General features: G+C 46.5%; 1 protein-coding gene across 1 annotated transcript in view; it reads left to right on the forward strand.

The window, feature by feature from the left end:
- The first annotated feature begins 552 nt into the window (after positions 1-552).
- The window catches only part of LOC110520833 (voltage-dependent calcium channel gamma-7 subunit-like), a 36,205-nt gene continuing 21,387 nt past the window's right edge, over positions 553-15,370 (forward strand). The window contains exon 1 of the mRNA XM_036968585.1: positions 553-782. The gene's annotated coding sequence lies outside the window, so the exon portion shown is untranslated. The remainder of the gene's footprint in view (positions 783-15,370) is intronic.

The following is a 15,370-nucleotide window of genomic DNA, read 5'->3' on the forward strand; positions in this document are numbered from 1 at the left end:
TCTAGGGCATTTCAGACGGTTGTTAAGGGACCTTTTTACGGAAAAATGTGTCTGTTTTTTATGATTGTGTTTTGCTTTTCGTGTAGCGTTTTGTATAAATTCAGTATGTGTATTTTATTGTGCATATGAATGTGTAGTTTAATGTGTTTATTGTATTTTGATGTGTTTTATGGTTATATACAGGGCTCATCTGGAAAAGAGACGTTGGTCTCAGCTTTGACTTCCTGTCAAAATAAAGGTTAAATAAACATGTATTATTTTTAACTTGCAGTTTGCTCCCCTGCATTTCCCTTCCTCTACATCCCCCCACCTCTCTCTCTCTCTCTCTCTCTCTCTCTGTCTCTCTCTCTGTCTCTCTCTCTCTCTCTCTCTCTCTCTCTCTCTCTCTCTCTATCTCTCTCTCTCTCTGTCTCTCTCTCTCTCTCTCTCTCTCTCTCTGTCTCTCTCTCTCTCTCTCTCTCTCTCTCTTTCCTTGTGTGCCTTTCACACTCCCTCTCTCTTCTTCCATCCCCCACTGTCCCTGTTGTACTGTATACTGTAGCTCCAGACCCACTGCAGCAGTGCTCATAGATAGTGAGAGTGAAAAAGAGCGGGAGTTGGAGATTGAGAGGATGGGTAAAGGAGCGTAAAGGGGTAACACACACAATCGAGAGAGGGAGTGAAAGAGGGGGCAGAGAGATAGAGAGAGAGAACTGTGAAATCAGCCAACCCTCCCAGGCGCGAGGTTCTTGATTACTGTCAAGCACGCACACCATTCGGATATCGCTCCTGTGACAGCCAGGGTAAGTGTTTTTGCTCATAACCCAAAATATACAAACACATTTTAACTGAACCATTTTATCCTACTGCATGAGGTTTATAGGATTAAGGATATGAATAATAAACTACATCTGTGAACACTTTCCAGGTGTCATGTAGCCAACATATGACAAAATGGTTTGTGTCTGTCGTGGATGGCTTTAATCTGTTACTGGAATGTCTATGTTTTGTTGTCTTACTCTAATGTTTGTCAGAGTTGCATTGGAGGATACAGTCTTCTTTGTCGCCTGGTCTGCCTATGTTGATCACTTCCAAACTCTCCGCGTGACAGTGTGGCAATAGAGGGGGTTGCAAACAACATTCTGAGGCATATTGTGTGTGTCGTGTGATATAAACTGGGACTACCGTATCTATAATAAACAGTAGAAACACACACAGCGCTGTGGTGATGGAGAGAGACTGGTGAACTGAAAACCTTGCTGGTGGAAATTATGGTCATTTCATGTACATTGGTCTGTAACCTACTGTATTATTCCATCTCTCTCTCTCTCTCTCTCTCTCTCTCTCTCTCTCTCTCTCTCTCTCTCTAAATGTGCTGTCATTTTAGTGTGGCCACTGCTTTCTTAATTTCATCATCTAAACGTCCTTGCTGAATGAGTCACTGTGTGTGTGTGTGTGTGTGTGTGTGTGTGTGTGTGTGTGTGTGTGTGTGTGTGTGTGTGTGTGTATGTGTGTGTGTGTGTGTGTGTGTGTGTGTGTGTGTGTGTGTGTGTGTGTGTGTGTGTGTGTGTGTGTGTGTGAGAGAGAGAGAGAGTCTCTGTGTGTGTGCTTTTTCCTGTGAGTAATTCTGACATGGAATAGTTTTTGTTGCTACTTAGTTATATCGTAGTTAGTAATTAGTTTAACGCGTGCAGTATGAGTGCACCCAGCCCAGGGCATGCGTGTTCACGTTGGGTACTCCTTGCCTTTTTGGGCCAAGGTCTTTCCCTATATTAACCTACATCTGTTTCAGCCTCAGTCTTTCACTTTGTCTTCTTTGCCTTATAAACTCTGGAGGGGCTAATCCTGCCCTCCAGTCCTATTTTCACTGCATTCTCTCTCCCTCTCATTCACTTCTATCTATTCTCATTCTCTCTTTCTCTTATTCTCTCTCCCTCTCATTCACTTCTATCTATTCTCATTCTCTCTTTCTCTCTTTCTCTTATTCTCTCTCCCTCTCTCACCCTCTTTTTCACTTCTCTCTTCTCTCTCTCTCAATTCAATTCAATTCAATTCAAGGGCTTTATTGGCATGGGAAACATGTGTTAACATTGCCAAAGCAAGTGAGGTAGACAACATACAAAGTGGATGTCTTATTCTCCCTCACTCTCGTTATCACTCTCCTTCGTTCTCTGACCCTCTCTCCTAGTTTCTGTAGACCAGGGCTGCCCAACCATCTTCCTGGAGATCTACTGTCCTGTAGATTTTCAGTCCAACCCTAATTTAGCATAGCATAGAAGTGCTTTTTTTAAATAAGGGTTTTCCACCTCCGAGCCTCAACCTGAGGTGCCATGAACAGTGACCACACCATGGAATATAGTTGTGGGAGCAGTAGTGGCAGAGACTGGCCTCACGTTAGTTCAGCACGACGGAGAGACCCCTCACAGCTTCACACACTGTCTAACACAGGTTTTTTCCAGAGGGTGTGCAGATTTTTGTTCCAGTCCTTCAGTAACACATCTGATTCAGATCATTGCCTAGACTGAAGATCAAAATTAGGTGATTATTTGAAACAGATGTGTGAGTGATAGGATGGAGCGAAAAGCCTGCACACCCTGAAGCTCTAGAGAACCCAGTGGAACAGTGGTGGTGCTGTCCATGGTGTTGAAGTGGACTGTGAGGGTGCTGTCCATGGAGCTGAACTGGTCAGTGGGAGTGCTGTCCATGGCGCTGAACTGGACAGTGGGGGTGCTGTCCATGGTGCTGAACTGGACAATGAGAGTGCTGTCCATGGTGCTGAACTGGACAATGAGGGTGCTGTCCAGAAATCCTGATCTGGACAGTGAGGGTGCTGTCCAAGTATCCTGAACTGGACAGTGTGGGTGCTGTCCAATGTGCTGAACTGGACAATGAGAGTGCTGTCCAATGTGCTGAACAGGACAATGAAGGGGCTGTCCATGGTGCTGAACTGGACAATGAAAGGGGGCTGTCCATGGTGCTGAACTGGACATTGGGAGTGCTGTCCATGGTGTTGAACTGGAACTTAATTGCAGCGTAAAGCATTTCCCTTCACCAATGTTATGGCTTTAAACCTCTTGTAACTACCCATCCCGGATCCGGGAGCGTAATCATCAACTGACACTAATTAGCATAACGCAACGGACATAAATATTACTAGAAAATATTCATATTCATGAAATCACAAGTGAAATATATTGAAACACAGCTTAGCCTTTTGTTAATCACCCTGTCATCTCAGATTTTGAAAATATGCTTTACAGCCAAAGCAAGACAAGCATTTGGGTAAGTTTATCGATAGCCTAGCATAGCATTATGCCTAGCTAGCAGCAGGCAACCTGGTCACGAAAATCAGAAAAGCAATCAAATGAAATCGTTTACCTTTGATGAGCTTCGGATGTTTTCACTCACAAGACTCCCAGTTAGATAGCAAATGTTCCTTTTTTCCAAAAATATTATTTTTGTAGCCGAAATAACTCTGTTAGTTCTTCACATTTGGCTGAGAATTCAACCGGAAATTGCGGTCACAACAACGCTGAAAAATATTCCAAATTAGCTCCATAATATCGACAGAAACATGGCAAACGTTGTTTATTATCAATCCTCAAGGTGTTTTTCAAATATCTCTTCGATAATATATCAACCGGGACAGATGGCTTCTTAGTAGGAAAGAGAGAAACAATGGCCACATTTGTCATTTACACACAAAACACTCTGAGAGACTTCAGCTGACCACTGACACAAGGTTGATGTTCAGGCTCATTTTTCAAAATAAAAGCCTGAAACTATGTATTGTGACACTAGACACATTAGGGAAGCCATAGAAAAAGGAATATGGTTGATATCTCATTCACTGCTCAATAGGGACGCATAGGAACGCAGAGGATCTAAATAAGAGTCACTTCCTGATTGGATTTTTCTCAGGCTTTCGCCTGCAATATCAGTTCTGTTATACTCACAGACAATATTTTTACAGTTTTGGAAACTTTAGAGAGTTTTCTATCCTAAGCTGTCAATTATATGCATATTCTAGCATCTTGTCCTGACAAAACAGCCCATTTACCCATTATTTTTCCAAAAATGAAAATAGTGCCCCCTAGATTCAAGAGGTTTTAAGTTATCCCCTCTGTTAACCGGAGGCGTCTGGTTCACAGTAAGTAGTAGTTTCCACCATATAGCGTCTACCTATCCAGGCCTATCACATCAGTGAGGGGGAGTGAGGGAAAAGAGTGTCTGCTAAATGACTGAAATGTAAATGCCAGTGAGTGACGGCAGCAGGGAGGGGACAGCTTTTAGAAATACTGCAGAGTTGGGCTGAATCTTCACTCCTTGTGTGTATTTCTTCCATTCATTCTTCATATCTGACTTCTTGTCTTGATTACTCCCTTACTTTTTTTTGGACCTCTCCTCCTCCTCTCCTGTATGTCTATCTTCTAGTCACTCCTCCTATCCTGTATGTCTCTCTTCTAGTCACTCCTCCTATCCTCTCATCAGACCTCTCCTCCTCCTCTCCTGTATGTCTCTCTTCTAGTCACTCCTCCTCTCCTCTCATCATTCCTCTCCTCCTCCTCTACTGTATGTCTCTCTTCTAGTCACTCCTCCTCTCCTCTCATCATACCTCTCCTCCTCCTCTCCTGTATGTCTCTTTTCTAGTCACTCCTCCTCTCTGGTATGTCACTTTTCTAGTCACTCCTCCTCTCTGGTATGTCACTTTTCTAGTCACTCCTCCTCTCCTCTCATCATATCTCCTCCTCCTCTCCTGTATGTCTCTCTTCTAGTCACTCCTCCTCTCCTCTCATCAGACCTCTCCTCCTCCTCTCCTGTATGTCTCTCTTCTAGTCACTCCTCCTCTCCTCTCATCATTCCTCTCCTCCTCCTCTACTGTATGTCTCTCTTCTAGTCACTCCTCCTCTCCTCTCATCATACCTCTCCTCCTCCTCTCCTGTATGTCTCTTTTCTAGTCACTCCTCCTCTCTGGTATGTCACTTTTCTAGTCACTCCTCCTCTCCTCTCATCATACCTCTCCTCCTCCTCTCCTGTATGTCTCTCTTCTAGTCACTCCTCCTATCCTCTCATCATATCTCTCCTCCTCCTCTCCTGTATGTCTCTTTTCTAGTCACTCCTCCTATCCTGTATGTATATTTTCTAGTCACTCCTCCTATTCTCTCATCATATCTCTCCTCCTCCTCTCCTGTATGTCTCTTTTCTAGTCACTCCTCCTCTCCTGTATGTCTCTTTTCTAGTCACTCCTCCTATCTTCTCATCATATCTCTCCTCCTCCTCTCCTCTCTGTCTCTCTTCTAGTCACTCCTCCTCTCCTGTATGTCTCTTTTCTAGTCACTCCTCCTATCCTCTCATCATATCTCTCCTCCTCCTCTCCACTCTGTCGCTCTTATGGTCACTCCTCCTCTTCTCTCTGTCTCTCTTCTAGTCACTCCTCCTCTCCTCTCTGTCTCTCTTCTAGTCACTCCTCCTATCCTCTCTGTCTCTCTTCTAGTTACTCCTCCTATCCTCTCATCATATCTCTCCTCCTCCTCTCCTCTCTGTCTCTCTTCTAGTCACTCCTCCTCTCCTCTCTGTCTCTTCATGTCACTCCTCCTATCCTCTCATAATTTCTCTCCTCCTCCTCTCCTCTCTGCCTCTCTTCTAGTCACTCCTCCCATCCTCTCATCATATCTCTCCTCCTCCTCTCCTCTCATCATATCTCTCCTCCTCCTCTCCTCTCTGTCTCTCTTCTAGTCACTCCTCCTCTCCTCTCTGTCTCTTCAAGTCACTCCTCCTATCCTCTCATAATTTCTCTCCTCTTCCTCTCCTCTCTGCCTCTCTTCTAGTCGCCTCCTATCCTCTCATCATATCTCTCCTCCTCCTCTCCTCTCTTATCATATCTCTCCTCCTCCTCTCCTCTCTGTCTCTATTCTAGTCACTCCTGCTCTTCTCTCTGTCTCTCGTCTAGTCACTCCTCCTATCCTCTTATCATATCTCTCCTCCTCCTCCTCTCCTCTCTTATCATATCTCTCCTCCTCCTCTCCACTCTGTCTCTCCTCTAGTCACTCCTCCTATCCTCTCATCATATCTCTCCTCCTCCTCTCCTCTCTTATCATATCTCTCCTTCTCCTCTCTGTCTCTCTTCTAGTCACTCCTCTTCTCCTCTCTGTCTCTCTTCTAGTCACTCCTCCTCTCCTCTCTCATCATATCTCTGATCCTCCTCTCCTCTCTGGCTCTCTTCTAGTCACTCCTCCTATTCTCTCTGGCTCTCTTCTAGCTATTCCCCCTCCTCTTTCTATATCTCTGTCTTTAGTCCGTTCTGTTCCCCCTCCTCTGTTTTCCATGTCTCTGGCTTTAGTCAGATCTATTCTAATCTGTATCTGTGAATGAATGTCTCTGACTGGTCCTCGTTATCTAGCACCAGATTCTGTACTGTCATGTCCCCCCCCCCCACACACACACACACACATACACACACACACACACACACAATGTCGCCCCCCAGGCCCATGCGTCTCCACTCAGCTCTGGGGGCTCCGCTGAGTCACCACACAGACTGGAGAGAAAACACAGGACCGGGTGAACATGGTGGAGGAGAGAAGAAGAGAGGGAAGGACACTGAGGAATGGAGGAGGAGGGAGGGGAAAACATTGGGAAGAGGGTGAAAATTAAGATGTGAGAGGGAGAAAGAAGTAAGGGGAAGATGTGAAGAGAAGGAAAGAAACAGAGAGAAGGAGAAAGGAAGAAACACAATGGCATGTTGAAATAGAGGGAGAAGGAGAGAATGAGAAGGATATCCAATTAGGAGGGAGACAGTCTCTGAGCAACACCATTTCATCAGTATGTTAAAGTAATTAGCACCAAATAATCCACAACAGCAAATCAGTAGTACAAATAACATATGAATGTAGAGTTTTGCTAGCCGTTTCCATAGTTATCCTCCGTTCACTGTCTCTCTGTCTTCCTTCCTGCCTTTGTCTTCTTATCTGTTTCCCTCTGTTGAATCTGTCTCTCTCTCCAACCCTATTCTTAATTCCCTTCTCCCAGCTCTTTAAGTCCCTCTCCACCAGCCTGCCTCCATCCCTTCCAATCCCTCGCTCACAAAGCCAGGCTCCATTCACTCTTTCACTCTCCATTCATCCCTCCTTCCATCTCCATTCATCCCTACTTCCCTCTCCATTCATCCCTCCTTCCCTCTACATTCATCCCTCCTTCCCTCTCCATTCATCCCTCCTTCCCTCTCCATTCATCCCTCCTTCCCTCTTCATTCATCCCTCCTTCCCTCTCCATTCATCCCTCCTTCCCTCTCCATTCATCCCTCCTTCCCTCTCCATTCATCCCTCCTTCCCTCTACATTCATCCCTCCTTCCCTCTACATTCATCCCTCCTTCCCTCTCCATTCATCCCTCCTTCCCTCTCCATTCATCCCTCCTTCCCTCTACATTCATCCCTCCTTCCCTCTCCATTCATCCCTCCTTCCATCTACATTCATCCCTCCTTCCCTCTCCATTCATCCCTCCTTCCTCTCCATTCATCCCTCCTTCCCTCTACATTCATCCCTCCTTCCCTCTCCATTCATCCCTCCTTCCCTCTACATTCATCCCTCCATCCCTCTCCATTCATCCCTCCTTCCCTCTCCATTCATCCCTCCTTCCCTCTACATTCATCCCTCCTTCCCTCTCCATTCATCCCTCCTTCCCTCTCCATTCATCCCTCCTTCCCTCTACATTCATCCCTCCTTCCCTCTCCATTCATCCCTCCTTCCCTCTCCATTCATCCCTCCTTCCCTCTACATTCATCCCTCCTTCCCTCTCCATTCATCCCTCCTTCCCTCTCCGTTCATCCCTCCTTCCCTCTCCATTCATCCCTCCTTCCCTCTCCATTCATCCCTCCTTCCTTCTCCATTCATCCCTCCTTCCTTCTACATTCATCCCTCCTTCACTCTACATTCATCCCTCCTTCCCTCTACATTCATCCCTCCTTCCCTCTACATTCATCCCTCCTTCCCTCTCCATTCATCCCTCCTTCCCTCTCCATTCATCCCTCCTTCCTCTCCATTCATCCCTCCTTCCTTCTACATTCATCCCTCCTTCCCTCTCCATTCATCCCTCCTTCCCTCTCCATTCATCCCTCCTTCCCTCTACATTCATCCCTTCTTCCCTCTCCATTCATCCCTCCTTCCCTCTCCATTCATCCCTCCTTCCCTCTCCATTCATCCCTACTTCCCTCTCCATTCATCCCTCCTTCCCTCTCCATGCATCCCTCCTTCCCTCTACATTCATCCCTCCTTCCCTCTCCATTCATCCCTCCTTCCCTCTACATTCATCCCTCCTTCCCTCTCCATTCATCCCTCCTTCCCTCTCCATTCATCCCTCCTTCCCTCTACATTCATCCCTCCTTCCCTCTCCATTCATCCCTCCTTCCCTCTCCATTCATCCCTCCTTCCCTCTACATTCATCCCTCCTTCACTCTCCATTCATCCCTCCTTCCCTCTCCATTCATCCCTCCTTCCCTCTCCATTCATCCCTCCTTCCCTCTACATTCATCCCTACTTCCCTCTCCATTCATCCCTCCTTCCCTCTACATTCATCCCTCCTTCCCTCTCCATTCACCCCTCCTTCCCTCTCCATTCTTCCCTCCTTCCCTCTACATTCATCCCTCCTTCCCTCTCCATTCATCCCTCCTTCCCTCTACATTCATCCCTCCTTCCCTCTCCATTCATCCCTCCTTCCTTCTCCATTCATCCCTCCTTCCTTCTACATTCATCCCTCCTTCCCTCTACATTCATCCCTCCTTCCCTCTACATTCATCCCTCCTTCCATCTCCATTCATCCCTCCTTCCATCTACATTCATCCCTCCTTCCCTCTCCATTCATCCCTCCTTCCTCTCCATTCATCCCTCCTTCCCTCTACATTCATCCCTCCTTCCCTCTCCATTCATCCCTCCTTCCCTCTACATTCATCCCTCCTTCCCTCTCCATTCATCCCTCCTTACCTCTCCATTCATCCCTCCTTCCCTCTACATTCATCCCTCCTTCCCTCTACATTCATCCCTCCTTCCCTCTCCATTCATCCCTCCTTCCCTCTCCATTCATCCCTCCTTCCCTCTCCATTCATCCCTCCTTCCCTCTCCATTCATCCCTCCTTCCCTCTACATTCATCCCTCCACATTCATCCCTCCTTCCCTCTCCATTCATCCCTCCTTCCCTCTACATTCATCCCTCCTTCCCTCTCCATTCATCCCTCCTTCCCTCTCCATTCATCCCTCCTTCCCTCTCCATTCATCCCTCCTTCCCTCTACATTCATCCCTCCTTCCCTCTCCATTCATCCCTCCTTCCCTCTACATTCATCCCTCCTTCCCTCTCCATTCATCCCTCCTTCCCTCTCCATTCATCCCTCCTTCCCTCTACATTCATCCCTCCTTCCCTCTCCATTCATCCCTCCTTCCCTCTCCATTCATCCCTCCTTCCCTCTCCATTCATCCCTCCTTCCCTCTCCATTCATCCCTCCTTCCCTCTACATTCATCCCTCCTTCCCTCTCCATTCATCCCTCCTTCCATCTCCGTTCATCCCTCCTTCCCTCTCCATTCATCCCTCCTTCCCTCTCCATTCATCCCTCCTTCCTTCTCCATTCATCCCTCCTTCCTTCTACATTCATCCCTCCTTCACTCTACATTCATCCCTCCTTCCCTCTACATTCATCCCTCCTTCCCTCTACATTCATCCCTCCTTCCCTCTCCATTCATCCCTCCTTCCCTCTCCATTCATCCCTCCTTCCCTCTCCATTCATCCCTCCTTCCTCTCCATTCATCCCTCCTTCCTTCTACATTCATCCCTCCTTCCCTCTCCATTCATCCCTCCTTCCCTCTCCATTCATCCCTCCTTCCCTCTACATTCATCCCTTCTTCCCTCTCCATTCATCCCTCCTTCCCTCTCCATTCATCCCTCCTTCCCTCTCCATTCATCCCTCCTTCCCTCTCCATTCATCCCTCCTTCCCTCTCCATGCATCCCTCCTTCCCTCTACATTCATCCCTCCTTCCCTCTCCATTCATCCCTCCTTCCCTCTACATTCATCCCTCCTTCCCTCTCCATTCATCCCTCCTTCCCTCTCCATTCATCCCTCCTTCCCTCTACATTCATCCCTCCTTCCCTCTCCATTCATCCCTCCTTCCCTCTCCATTCATCCCTCCTTCCATCTACATTCATCCCTCCTTCACTCTCCATTCATCCCTCCTTCCCTCTCCATTCATCCCTCCTTCCCTCTCCATTCATCCCTCCTTCCCTCTCCATTCATCCCTACTTCCCTCTCCATTCATCCCTCCTTCCCTCTACATTCATCCCTCCTTCCCTCTCCATTCATCCCTCCTTCCCTCTCCATTCATCCCTCCTTCCCTCTCCATTCTTCCCTCCTTCCCTCCACATTCATCCCTCCTTCCCTCTCCATTCATCCCTCCTTCCCTCTACATTCATCCCTCCTTCCCTCTCCATTCATCCCTCCTTCCTTCTACATTCATCCCTCCTTCCTTCTACATTCATCCCTCCTTCCCTCTACATTCATCCCTCCTTCCCTCTACATTCATCCCTCCTTCCATCTCCATTCATCCCTCCTTCCATCTACATTCATCCCTCCTTCCCTCTCCATTCATCCCTCCTTCCTCTCCATTCATCCCTCCTTCCCTCTACATTCATCCCTCCTTCCCTCTCCATTCATCCCTCCTTCCCTCTACATTCATCCCTCCTTCCCTCTCCATTCATCCCTCCTTACCTCTCCATTCATCCCTCCTTCCCTCTACATTAATCCCTCCTTCCCTCTACATTCATCCCTCCTTCCCTCTCCATTCATCCCTCCTTCCCTCTCCATTCATCCCTCCTTCCCTCTCCATTCATCCCTCCTTCCCTCTCCATTCATCCCTCCTTCCCTCTACATTCATCCCTCCTTCCCTCTCCATTCATCCCTCCTTCCCTCTACATTCATCCCTCCTTCCCTCTCCATTCATCCCTCCTTCCCTCTCCATTCATCCCTCCTTCCCTCTCCATTCATCCCTCCTTCCCTCTCCATTCATCCCTCCTTCCCTCTCCATTCATCCCTCCTTCCCTCTACATTCATCCCTCCTTCCCTCTCCATTCATCCCTCCTTCCCTCTCCATTCATCCCTCCTTCCCTCTACATTCATCCCTCCTTCCCTCTCCATTCATCCCTCCTTCCCTCTCCATTCATCCCTCCTTCCCTCTCCATTCATCCCTCCTTCCCTCTCCATTCATCCCTCCTTCCCTCTACATTCATCCTTCCTTCCCTCTCCATTCATCCCTCCTTCCCTCTACATTCATCCCTCCTTCCCTCTCCGTTCATCCCTCCTTCCCTCTCCGTTCATCCCTCCTTCCCTCTCCATTCATCCCTCCTTCCCTCTACATTCATCCCTTCTTCCCTCTCCATTCATCCCTCCTTCCCTCTACATTCATCCCTCCTTCCCTCTCCATTCATCCCTCCTTCCCTCTACATGCATCCCTCCTTCCCTCTCCATTCATCCCTCCTTCCCTCTCCATTCATCCCTCCTTCCCTCTACATTCATCCCTCCTTCCCTCTCCATTCATCCCTCCTTCCCTCTCCGTTCATCCCTCCTTCCCTCTCCATTCATCCCTCCTTCCCTCTCCATTCATCCCTCCTTCCTTCTCCATTCATCCCTCCTTCCTTCTACATTCATCCCTCCTTCCCTCTACATTCATCCCTCCTTCCCTCTATATTCATCCCTCCTTCCCTCTACATTCATCCCTCCTTCCCTCTCCATTCATCCCTCCTTCCCTCTCCATTCATCCCTCCTTCCCTCTCCATTCATCCCTCCTTCCCTCTCCATTCATCCCTCCTTCCTCTCCATTCATCCCTCCTTCCTTCTACATTCATCCCTCCTTCCCTCTCCATTCATCCCTCCTTCCCTCTCCATTCATCCCTCCTTCCCTCTACATTCATCCCTCCTTCCCTCTCCATTCATCCCTCCTTCCCTCTCCATTCATCCCTCCTTCCCTCTACATTCATCCCTCCTTCCCTCTCCATTCATCCCTCCTTCCCTCTCCGTTCATCCCTCCTTCCCTCTCCATTCATCCCTCCTTCCCTCTCCATTCATCCCTCCTTCCTTCTACATTCATCCCTCCTTCCCTCTACATTCATCCCTCCTTCCCTCTACATTCATCCCTCCTTCCCTCTCCATTCATCCCTCCTTCCCTCTCCATTCATCCCTCCTTCCCTCTCCATTCATCCCTCCTTCCTTCTCCATTCATCCCTCCTTCCTTCTACATTCATCCCTCCTTCCCTCTACATTCATCCCTCCTTCCCTCTACATTCATCCCTCCTTCCATCTCCATTCATCCCTCCTTCCCTCTACATTCATCCCTCCTACCATCTCCATTCATCCCTCCTTCCATCTACATCCATCCCTCCTTCCCTCTCCATTCATCCCTCCTTCCTCTCCATTCATCCCTCCTTCCTTCTCCATTCATCCCTCCTTCCCTCTCCATTCGCTCCATTCACTGCACAATAAGCACATCCAAAAGATATGCCTTTTCTCCCAGCATGCTTTTCCAGTGGGATGTCACTCTGGGTAGATGCTGCCCAAAGCCACAGGTCTAGAATCAGGTTCCCCTCTCCACATCCTATCCTTAACCATTAGTGTTATAAATGGGAAACTGAGCATAGACTGGAAGCTCATCTCCGAGGAAGACAGTTACTCTGAAACAGCATTGAGGACCACTGACCAAATGACTCTTCAGGGTGATGTGAGGACACAATGGACAACAGCAGTGTACAAGAGCAGTGGACAGGCTCCATTCACTCTTCCCTCTCCATTCATCCCTCCGATTGTGTCGCAAATGGGTGATGAATGAACACACAGGGTGAATTAACACACACACACTCAGCGTGCTGACTGGGGAGGGAAGATATGCAGTGCAGTGTTGGCCAGTCAACAAGCACTAAGGCCTGGAAAGTTAATGTCGGAATCACAATGGAACCTGTGTGTGTGCTTGTTAATGATCATTAACTTGGCCCTCATCATCTCTCTGCCCTTCGATCTTTTCTGCGATTGGTTCCCAAATGGATGTGTTATAACTCCTTTTTATCGACAAAACTACATATTTGTGTGACCTTGCAAAAAAGTACATGTCAAATTTGCAGTTTCAATGTGAGATAGCTGTTTTCACATGTATTACATTTAGAGTTCACATGTTAACACCATCTTTTCACATGTGCCTCACAAAACTTTTACATGTGGAAATCTCACTTTCTCATGTGGAATCAAATGTAAAAATCTAACTTTCACATATGATTGTTTTTCACATGTGAACTTGCAATTCCACATGTGAAAGTGAAAATCTAATTTGCAGTCTCACATGTAAGAAAACTCCACATTTACTCCAATATTTGTAAACCAAGTAAATGAAAACAAACACTGTATAGCTTAAAAACTATATGGGTTAAAACTATAATTTTGATATCATGGATGGTCAGTCCAGAGCGCAGGCTATGGATTCCAGAGTGGTTGCATTTCTCCAGCCCCATCCATCAGCTTTTTACCTAAACTGTGCCGGGGAGCCCACTTTGTTAAAGTTTCAATTAAGGATTGCCGCCAATTTACTAGTGAGTAACTTACTTTTTGTGCCATTAAAATATCAATTTAAAAAACTGATGACCAAAAACACAATTCTTAGTATTGCAAACAAAAAAAATGATATTGAAAGCAAAACATATGTTTCAATACCCAAATGTATTGATAGTAAAATATATATTGCAAACCATTTTTCAACGCAAGAGTACATCATTTGTAAATGGATGCAAAACAAATATTTTCTGTGAAACATTTGGTATGATACCGTAATTAAATAAAACGCCTCTCTCTTTCCTGCAGGTTTCCCTATAGTTGGTTACTTTACCCTGGCATTTGCTGTCACTGCCTTTTTTCAAGTGTTGGCACATTCCAGCATCATGGTACCCTGCATCCCACTGCTGGTTTGCCTCTGAAACTAAGCAGGGTCGTTTCTGGTTGTTCCCCAAATGGGAGCCCAGACGGGTGTACCAAAAAGCCGGATTTGTGATTTAGCGAGATCTGTCAAAACCAGAATTTGTGCAATCTCTGAATTTTCTCCAGAAAGAGAGCTTGAAAGAGAGCCTTATCATCAGATTCTTGTTCTTCACTATGGCCTGTCTCCTTGGAAAATCCACTTGACACCGGAGCCTGCATTGTTCGCCGTACTTTACAAAGGGAACACATTTTTGGACCTCAAATATATCCTTTAGATCATTCAGAAAAATCTACTTTTGAACGTTATCGTTTTTCCGCACAATCACTCATATATCTAGAAAATTTACTCAACCCATATATAGCAAATGTAACCCAACGCGGTTTCACGTCGACTGCTAGGTCAACTATGTGTATTGCTTAGAGATTTTCTTGCCACTGGAAATGTCCTGTACAATGTGGGCGATGCTGAACTATATGGCAAGGCAACGGTATGTAAAGAAGAATATGTTTTTTTATGTCTGTGTTGCATTCCCTGGCCATCAAGTTGTCCATATAATCAAGGATAACTTTTATAGAATGCAGGTACAATCAGTTGACTGCCAGCGATGCTTTGCTAATCTCAAATTATTAATAAATCTAGGCAACATGATAAAAATAATACATCGCCTAATTCATCCCGCAGATTTTCCAAACATCATTGGTGCTATAGATGGCCACAGATCTCCCATTCAAGCACCCTCTGGACCAAATGAAGGAGGTTACGTGAATTGAAACAACTTTAACAGCCTAAACTTTCACCAAACCAAATCATTTTCACAAACAGTCATTGAATTCAATGATCTTCCTTCCTTCTTTTGTCGGATGATCTGACTCCCATGGGCTTACAACTAAACATTGAACAACATTGCTGCCGGTGTTGTCACGAGAAGCACTCTATGAATTCAATACATTAGTCTTTATCCTACATAGGCTATGGAATGGTCCTACCATTGCAATTGTGACATATGTTACTTCAATTGACATATTACCCACCAGCGCTGCAGTAACAGTGCTCTATAAAGTGAAAGCATTGTTCCTAATTAGCCATATGTGTAAACTAGGCCTGTTAGATATTGGAACCATTTAACACTGTCTGTAATTTTCTGCCAGGCTCCCTCTCTGGCTTTTGTGGCAGCAGATGTATTACTTTTGGGAGAAATATCTTAACATATTTGTTGTGTTGTACAATTGTTTCTTGTTCTAGACTTTTGAAATATTGGGCTCTGTCTTTTGACTCCATATCTGTCATTTTTTCTGTCACCGAAATGAGGACCTTTTTGAATGTTGCGTGCACGCGCCAGCTGGTCAACCAATCTGCGCTTCACTTCAGCCGAATAACTTCAATGAACCAAGAAATCCT

The sequence above is a fragment of the Oncorhynchus mykiss genome, chromosome 3 (genome assembly GCF_013265735.2).
Source record: "Oncorhynchus mykiss isolate Arlee chromosome 3, USDA_OmykA_1.1, whole genome shotgun sequence".
In the NCBI taxonomy this organism is placed as follows: domain Eukaryota; kingdom Metazoa; phylum Chordata; class Actinopteri; order Salmoniformes; family Salmonidae; genus Oncorhynchus; species Oncorhynchus mykiss.